Here is a 9,862-nt window from a genome sequence, read left to right as displayed (position 1 = left end):
AGTGTATTGTTTAGCCTCCATGTGTTTGTATTTTTTACTGCTCTTTTCCTATAATTGATATCTAATCTCATGGCGTTGTGGTCGGAAAAGATACTTGATATAATTTCAATTTTCTTAAATTTACCAAGGCTTGATTTGTGACCCAAGATATGATCTATCCTGGAGAATGTTCCATGAGCACTTGAGAAAAATGTGTATTCTGTTGTTTTTGGATGGAGTGTCCTATAAATATCAATTAAGTCCATCCTGTTTAATGTATCATTTAAAGCTTGTGTTTCCTTATTTATTTTCATTTTGGATGATCTGTCCATTGGTGAAAGTGGGGTGTTGAAGTCCCCTACTATGAATGTGTTACTGTCGATTTCCCCTTTTATGGCTGCTAGTTTTTGCCTTATGTATTGAGGTGCTCCTATGTTGGGTGCATAAATATTTACAATTGTTATATCTTCTTCTTGGATCGATCCCTTAATCATTATGTAGTGTCCTTCTTTGTCTCTTCTGATAGTCCTTATTTTAAAGTCTATTTTGTCTGATATGAGAATTGCTACTCCAGCTTTCTTTTGGTTTCCATTTGCATGGAATATCTTTTTCCATCCCCTTACTTTCAGTCTGTATGTGTCTCTAGGTCTGAAGTGGGTCTCTTGTAGACAGCATATATATGGGTCTTGTTTTTGTATCCATTCAGCCAATCTGTGTCTTTTGGTGGGAGCATTTAGTCCATTTACATTTAAGGTAATTATCGATATGTATGTTCCTATTCCCATTTTCTAAATTGTTTTGGGTTCGTTATTATAGGACTTTTCCTTCTCTTGTGTTTTTGTCTAGAGAAGTTCCTTTAGCATTTGTTGTAAAGCTGGTTTGGTGGTGCTGAACTCTCTCAGCTTTTGCTTGTCTGTAAAGGTTTTAATTTCTCCATCAAATCTGAATGAGATCCTTGCTGGGTAGAGTAATCTTGGTTGCAGGTTTTTCTCCTTCATCACTTTCAGTATGTCCTGCCACTCCCTTCTGGCTTGTAGAGTTTCTGCTGAGAGATCAGCTGTTAACCTTATGGGGATTCCCTTGTGTGTTATTTGTTGTTTTTCCCTTGCTGCTTTTAATATGCTTTCTTTGTATTTAGTTTTTGACAGTTTGATTAATATGTGTCTTGGCGTATTTCTCCTTGAATTTATCCTGTATGGGACTCTCTGTGCTTCCTGGACTTGATTAACGATTTCCTTTCCCATATTAGGGAAGTTTTCAACTATAATCTCTTCAAATATTTTCTCAGTCCCTTTCTTTTTCTCTTCTTCTTCTGGAACCCCTATAATTCGAATGTTGGTGCGTTTAATGTTGTCCCAGAGGTCTCTGAGACTGTCCTCAGTTCTTTTCATTCTTTTTTCTTTATTCTGCTCTGCAGTAGTTATTTCCACTATTTTATCTTCCAGGTCACTTATCCGTTCTTCTGCCTCATTTATTCTGCTATTGATCCCATCTAGAGTATTTTTCATTTCATTTATTGTGTTGTTCATCATTGTCTGTTTCATCTTTATTTCTTCTAGGTCCTTGTTAACTGCTTCTTGCATTTTGTCCATTCTATTTCCAAGATTTTGGATCATCTTTACTATCATTATTCTGAACTCTTTTTCAGGTAGACTGCCTATTTCCTCTTCATTTGTTAGGTCTGGTGGGTTTTTATCCTGCTCCTTCATCTGCTGTGTGTTTTTCTGTCTTCTCATTTTGCTTATCTTACTGTGATTGGGTTCACCTTTTTGCAGGCTGCAAGTTCGTAGCTCCCGTTGTTTTTGATGTCTGTCTCCAGTGGCTAAGGTTGGTTCAGTGCGTTGTGTAGGCTTCCTGGTGGAGGGGACTAGTGGCTGTGTTGTGGTGTATGAGGCTAGATCTTGTCTCTCTAGTGGGCAGGTCCACGTCTGGTGGTGTGTTTTGGGGTGTCTGTGGACTTATTATGATTTTAGGCAGCCTCTCTGCTAGTGGGTGGGGTTGTGTTCCTGTTTTGCTATATCCCTGTTGCTGTGCTGTCCTCCGCGGCTCCGAAGCTCCCCGCTCCGCCTCCCGCAATCTCTGCCCGCGAAGGGGCTCCTAGTGTGTGGAGACCCTTCCTCCTTCACGGCTCCCTCCCACTGGTGCAGGTACCGTCCCCATCCTTTTGTCTCTGTTTATTCTTTTTTCTCTTGCCCTACCCAGGTACGTGGGGAGTTCCTTGCCCCTTGGGAGGTCTGAGGTCTCCTGCCAGCACTCAGCAGGTGTTCTGTAGGAGCTGCTCCACGTGTAGATGCATTTCCGGTGTATCTGCGGGGAGGAAGGTGATCTCCGCGTCCTACTCCTCCGCCATCTTGGAAAGAGTCTCACCATAAGTTTTTGATATCTGTAAGTCTGTTTCTGTTTTGTAAATAAGTTCATTTGTATCATTTTTAAAAATTAGATTCCACATATAAGTGATATCATATTTGTCTCTCTTACTTCACTTAGTATGATAATCTCTAGGTCCATCCATGTTGCTGCAAATAGCATTATTTCATTCTTTTTTATGGCTGAGTAATATTCCATTGTATATACATACCACATCTCTATCCATTCATCCATTGATAGACATTTAGGTTGCTTCCATGTCTTGGCTATTGTGAATAGTGCTGCAATGAACATCGGATTGCATGTCCCTTTTCAAATTATGGTTTTCTCTGGATATATACCCAGGAGTGGGATTGCTGGATCATATGGTAGCTCTATTTTTAGTTTTTGTAGGGAACCTCCATACTGTTCTCCGTAGTGGCTTCACCAACTTACATTCCCACCAACAGTGCTGGAGGGTTCCCTTTCCTCCACACCCTCTCCAGCAGTTATTGGCAAAATGCATTTTTGACATTACCAAAACCAAGCACAAAATGGACTTAGTCACATGTCCCTCTCCTGTTAAACTGGAATATTTGATTTTTGAGCCCCACTGGTAAACAATGGATGTCCTCCTTCAGTGCTGCTGAAAGAAGCCTGACTGTATTCATTCTTTCAAAAGCCAACAGTGTGGGCAAAGTATGTAATGTTTGGTATCAATTTACAGGAAAAAAAAGTTTTCTAAAGCTGTGAAGGGGTAAATGCAACTCATTGGTCATATTTCTCAAATTACTCTTACATTTGAATAATGGGAAGACTAAAAGAAATCATAGAAATATTTGGTTAGAAGGCAGTATCAAATCCAAATTCTTTACATTTTACAGATGAAGAAACCCAGAGAAATTATACTTTGAAACAAATGATTTAACCAACAAAACCTGTAAAGTTGAGGCCAGGGAATTAAAAACAGCTGTGAAAAACATCATTCGCAGTTAGTTCCTGGAGACCATTGAAGAAACAAGAAATGTAACATGAACGAGTGAAGATGAGTGATAGCCTAATTAAAAAGCAGGAATTGTGCAGTATGATCCGTTCCTGAGAGAAATTTATGACCAAGGTAATGGCAAAACCTCTCAGACTTTCACTGTTCTGTATCTTCAGGTGCCCACACTCAGGTGAAGCAGTCATTCGGTTGTTGTGACAGACCCTCTGGAAAGGGTCAGCTCAGATGCTGTGGAGACAACTTCAGCAGCAGTAAAATAAGAACTCAGTGAATTTACGGATGATGTTTAGGGAGGCAGATTTTAAAATAACAGCCCATAAGTGGTGGTTGCCTGGACTTAACTCAGAATCCCTGAGAAATTTTTGTTCTTAGAACTATATTAACAATCAGTCTTTATTCATCATAGTATTCTCCGTTAGATGACTCATCAGGAGGAATATTTTACAGGTATGAAAACTAAAGGGCAAAATAGAAGCAGAGAATCAGTAGCAACACATCCTCCGTTAAGCTTTCGAAGCCTTCGTTCATTGTTTAACCAGAGGTCCCACAATCCCCAGTGAGGGGAAAATTTTAAGGCCAATACTGGGAAGGAGCCAGTACTTGTTAATAAAGTGGCTCAGGGTTGTTGTTCCCCTCTTATTTTTCTAGCGGGGAAAGAATATGTCGTAGTAGGCAAGTTAGTCTAACCTCTAAGACTTGGTGTCTGATTCTCTTTTCTGTTAAGATAACAGTAATCATACTAGAGCAAAAAGACTAGGAAACTCCAAATGGAATCAGGAGACTCCACTGCTTACAAAACCTCCATTGGTTTTTCCTTGGACTTTTTAGGAGCAAAGATAAAAATCCGTAACATGACCCCACATGCTCTGCTTGATCTAACCTGGCCCTGGTTGTCTTCTCTCACGTCCTCAGCTACACCGTGACCCATTCTGCCTGAGGGTTCAACCCATGCTGTTGAATGTTAATTCATACTCCATCCTCAGAGCTCAATGTACTTTTTAAGAAAGCCTCTTCCATCCCCTACCTTGTTATTATACATTCTCCCCCACACCCACGGATCAGTTATTTAAGCAACTAGTTACTGAATGTCTTTCACTTGCTTTTCTAGAGGTGTGCTTTGTGCCTCTGGTTTACTCTTATATCTGTAGCACCTGGTGGCCCATCTGGCGCATAGGAGGTGCTTAAATATTTGTGGAAGGGAATGAGATAACAGCTGATTGAAATACGTGGTACAGAGTTAGCACTCAATCAATATTAACAGCTAGATTAATTCTGAATTTGTTTTACTCTCCCTCTGTTGTTTGATCTGCCTTGTTTTCGATTGCTCAGGGTTACAAGACCCTGCCCAGCTCTGGGGCCGAGCAGTGTGCTGCTGTATGCAGTGGGAGCTTCATACATGTCTTATGCTCACTGCATGACAGGTCTAAGGACCCTGCCCTTGGACCTGCTGCCAGTATAAACTAGGTTAGCTTTCAGGGTGCTTCATCATAGTTGGGTATGTTAACTGTGGTGATACTACATTAGCTACATGTTCTAAAAATTCATCAAGTCTTCTGTTTAAATGTTTATTACAGATGACTTGTTCTGCTATGGACGCCTTTAGAAAGCTGAAAAAATTCTACCTCCTGGTTCTGTCAGAAGAAGCTGAGATAGCTTTAATATTTATTTACTGTCAACAGGTAGTGATAGTCACTGTTCAGACAGTCCCTTTTTAGAGTGGCTTCTCAAACAACCTCTGGATAGTCAAATTACAGTGGAACTGAAGGTTAAAGTCATGAACTCTGGAGACAAGAATAGAACTGGGTTTCTATCTCCCCTTTACTATCTGTAGCAGTGGGACCTTGGGCAGATCAACCGTCCTAGCCTAGGTCTTCTCAACCGTAAAAAAGTGGTTTGTGATAAATGATACCAAGGTGTTCAGCGAATCCCTTTCACACTGTTGAAAATAACAACATAAATATCCTTCTCTACCAGTTACTGTCGGTGGTGGTGGTGGGAGGGAAGGGGTTTTCTCTCTCAGGAGACAATATATCTGGAGATGATTTTTGTTGGTCACGCTGGGGGTGGGCTGGTGGAGGAGAGATGGTTTGCTACTGGCCTCCAGTGGGCGGAGGGCAGGAATGCTGGTAACATCCCACAATGCATAGGACAGGTCTTTATTATTTTATTATTGTGTGTGTGTGTGTGTGTGGTGAAGGAAAGTGCAGCATTTATTGTAAGGCCATACAAGTAGTCCAGGACAGCTAGTGGTCAAAAAGCCCAAACTCTCTGATGAGTTTCAGCAAAGCATTTTTTTAAAGGCCAGGTGAGGGAGTGGGCATCGCAGGATATGTTATCAGCCTGTGCGCAGTTCTGATTGGCTGATGCTGAGGTCTCAGGGCAGTGTCCCAGGGGTTAACGTTATCAATCCTCAGCCTCCCGTAGGCCTGGGGGCTACGTGCTCCTGGTCATCAAGTATCAAGTACCTTCTTCCATTTGGTGGGGGATTTTCACATCTGTGAAACAATTCAGGAAAAGTGCATCAGATGCTGTTATCCAGGTACTTCAGAGAGGAGCTAAAGCAGGATACGGGGGAGGGGGGTCTATCCGGGGAAGGCCCCAGGGGGTCCTGCTGGGTTACAGAAGGACTGTTGAAATCTGTGCCCCCCTGCCCATTCCAAAGTGAGGGCAGCGCTGGAAGGGAGCTCATTATTAAAACCAGCATCAGGCATCCATTTCTAGGGTGGAGTTGAAGCCGCAAAACTCAGATGGGACTTGAAGCCAGCCAAAACTCAGACTGGGAGTTGAACCCATTGTCTTTTAAAATCACACACCTGGTCCCAAGGACTTAATGACGCTCAGGTTCTTTGTGTCTCGTCACAGAAAGAATTCAGTGAGGGACTAAGTAATAGGTAAGAAGTGGATTGATTGATTGATTGATGGCTGAGTTGGTGCACGTGGGCTTTCTCTAGTTGTGGCGAGCGGGGGCTGCTTTTTGTTGTGGCGCGCGCACGGGCTTCCCATTGCGGTGGCTACTCTTGTTCCAGAGCATGGGCTCTAGGCATGCAGCCTTCAGTAGTTGTGGCTCACGGGCTGTAGAGCACAGGCTCAGTAGCTGTGGCGCACGGGCTTAGTTGCTCCGCCGCATGTGGGACCTTCCCGATCCAGGGCTCGAACCCGTGTCCCCTGCATTGGTAGGCAGATTCTTAACCACTGCACCACCAGGAAAGTCCCCAGAAGTGGATTTATTTAGAGCTATACACACTCCATAGACAGAATGCGGTCCAGCTCAGAGAGTGAGAGCAGTCCCAGGGCATGGGGGCATCTGGGAAAGTGAGAGAGGCCCAGGGAGATATACACTCCACAGACGGAGTGTGGGCCATCTTGGAAGGCGAGAGGCGGGACAGGTCTTTAAAGTATCATCCAGTCCAAAAAGTCCATAGTGCCTGCTTATGGTGAAATGGTTGAATAATCACTGCTGTCGTTCAAAGAATGAGAGAGGTCTATGCACAGACGTAGAAGGATTTCCAGGAGACACTAAGTAAAGCAGCTCACAGGGATATATTTATAATATCTCATTTATTACTACCTCTCTGCTGTGTGCATGTGTGTGTTTCCACACACATATGAAAGATCTGGAAGGACATATACCAACGTGTTAATCACTGATATCTATGGGGAAAAGGCATGCTAAGGAGTATCTGCATTTCTTACTGGACATACTTTTTACTGGGTTTTTACAACCCAGTAAGCTATTACCTTTATAATTCTGAAAATTCCTAACTCATACTGTTCCTGTAAGAATTAAAGTAAAATGTTAGTACAGTGCCAATATATAGTAAGTGCCAATAAATAATAGTTATAATTGTTATTAGAACAATGTTATATTTCTTTCCTGAAAATCGAGGGAGTTTAGGAAGTGAAGGTATGCAAGTGAATATGGTAATAGATTTCATTAATGATTTGCGGAGTTTCAGATGTGGCAGCATTCTTTATTTAATCACGTAAGTTTCCTTTTGTGCTTATTGAAAGAACTGTTCGATCTTACATCATTTTTTGTAGGGGGGAGAGCACACATAAGGGAAACATATGAAATAAATTGGTAAGGGTATTCCTGCCACTTCACATTCAGGATACAAATCTTCTAAATCAGTGATCAACTCAGAGGCATCAGTGAGCCTGTCTTTCCACACACCCTCACCCTTATTTCTATCAAGTGTTGGTGATACAACATTTTTAAAGTAAATTGTTTTTTTTTCCTCATGGCGCAGCTTGTGGGATCTTAGTTCCCTGACCAGGGCACCCTCACCCTTGGCAGTGAAAACGTGGAGTCCTAACCAGTGGACTGTCAGGGAATTCCCCAAAGTAAACTGTTTCTATTAATGTAATTTAAAAATTTATTTATTTATTTTTGGCTGTGTAGGGTCTTCATTGCTGCGTGTGGGCTTTCTCTAGTTGTAGCGAGTGGGGGCTACTCTTCATTGCGGTGTGCAGGCTTCTCACTGCGGTGGCTTCTCTTGTTGTGGAGCCCGGGCTCTAGGCGCGCGGTCTTCAGTAGCTGTGGCACGTGGGTTCAGTAGTTGTGGCTCGTGGGCGGTAGAGTGCAGGTTCAGTAGTTGTGGCCCACGGGCTTAGTTGCTCTGCAGCATGTGGGACCTTCATGGACCAGGGCTCGAACCCGTGTCCCCTGCATTGGCAGGCGGATTCTTAACCACTGCACCACCAGGGAAGCCTAAAGTAAACTTTTTAATTAAAGCATAATGTTCATTTAGAAAAGTAATTCAATACGTACAGCTGGATGAACTTTCAACATGAACAGAATCATAGATTCACTATCTAGTTCAAAAAATGGAAATTACCAGCACCCAGAATCCTCCCACAGGTAACCACATCCTGACTTCTACCATCATAGATTAGTGTTGCCTGTTGCTAAATTTTATATAAACGGAGTCATACAGTATATATTCTTTGCTGTTTGACTTCTTTAGCCTAACATTACATTTGTGAAACTCATTCCTGGTAGGTGGAGCAGTGATCACTCACTGTCATTGCTGGACGGTTTTCCATGGCGTGCAAATGTTACATCCGTCCCACCACTGATCGACTCGGGGATTGCTTCTGGTTTGGGGCTACTATGAATAGTGTTGCTATGTACATTTTTGTGTGTGTCTTTTGGTCCATATAAGTATGCGTTTCTCTTTGTATATACCTAGGAGTAGAATTTTTGTCTCAGTGATGGAATTATGGGGTCATTTTGTTGTTTGCTTTGTATTTACACTTTCTATACTTGTAAAACAAACATGTTATAATAACAGACATAATATAAAAAGTAGCTGCATTTCCCAAAGTCTTTTCATTGAAACCAAAATTCAACAATATTAATAGGTATTCCTGCCAATAGTTTCAAGGCTAAGTAAGTTTAACTTGTTCATGGCAGCTTGCTCTGAGACAAGAAATGTTAATGTTATCTGATGAATCTCTTATGCTTGGGTACTACACAATAGTGTGCATGGTTTCAGGGATTTATAATTTCCAAAATCTCTGTTAATGCCTCAGGGAGCTAGTATACTGAGAAACATTATTTGCAAAATGCTGGAATGGGAGATGGAAAAAATGTCATACATAAAAATAGGTTACAAAAAGGCAAATAATTCTTACCATAGGTGGCGTGTCCAGAAACAAGTCTTCCCTGTATGACTGCACATTCAGAATTTTTAATGCTGCTTTAAGTATCTTTTACTATGAATTTGAAGCTCTCCAAAATGTGAATCCAAGAGTCCAATCCCTTGGTACTTCTGTATTCTTCCTGCTACCTTTGAAAGTTAGCTATTTGAGTGTCTTCTGTGATCATAACACTGGATTTATGTTATATGGTTTAAAATCATGCACATGGAGAGATGTCCCTGGACCCCCAGGGTCTCGGACCTCAGGTAGTCTTTGATCCTTTGGACTGACTCCAAAAAGCAACTTATTTTGTAACAAGGCAGGATAAAGCAGATTCAGGCTAGTGTCCAAGAGAAGTGCTAGTCAGTCCTACACATTGTGGATGCTTGTCACCGTAGTTCAGTGATAAAATGTAACAACCGAAGGGTTTTACCAAGGGCCAGATTTATTCACTAGTATTGCCAGCTTCCTAGCACATTGCGGAAGATGCTCCACTGCCAAGTATGGCAGCCAACCTGGCACTCTGACAGAAGGGTGTGGTTTGGACAAAGAGAGGCTTGGGCTTGAATTTCAGTTCCACCACTTGTTCAGCTCTGTGGCTTTCTATGACAATTTCCTTGGCTGTGAAATAGGAATGATAATACCTCCCTCTTAGGGTTGTTGAAAGTTAATTAAGCTGATATGTGTGAAAGTGCCTGCCCAGTACTGTGCTAAACAGATAGTAGGGTTCTCGATAAATGGGGTTATTCCTTCTTCATAAAATGAAGCATAAGCATTGGCTGGGCTACAACTCATCGACTTCCATGGACAGAACGTGTTCACTTTCTCTGCTCAGTTTCACTCGGTCCCACCCCCAGTTCCTTTCCCTGGTACCATAATCTCTCCTCTTTC

This window comes from Lipotes vexillifer, unplaced genomic scaffold (assembly GCF_000442215.2).
Source record: "Lipotes vexillifer unplaced genomic scaffold, Lipotes_vexillifer_v1.1 scaffold385, whole genome shotgun sequence".
Classification (NCBI taxonomy): Eukaryota; Metazoa; Chordata; class Mammalia; order Artiodactyla; family Lipotidae; genus Lipotes; species Lipotes vexillifer.
This window is presented reverse-complemented; position numbering follows the sequence as displayed.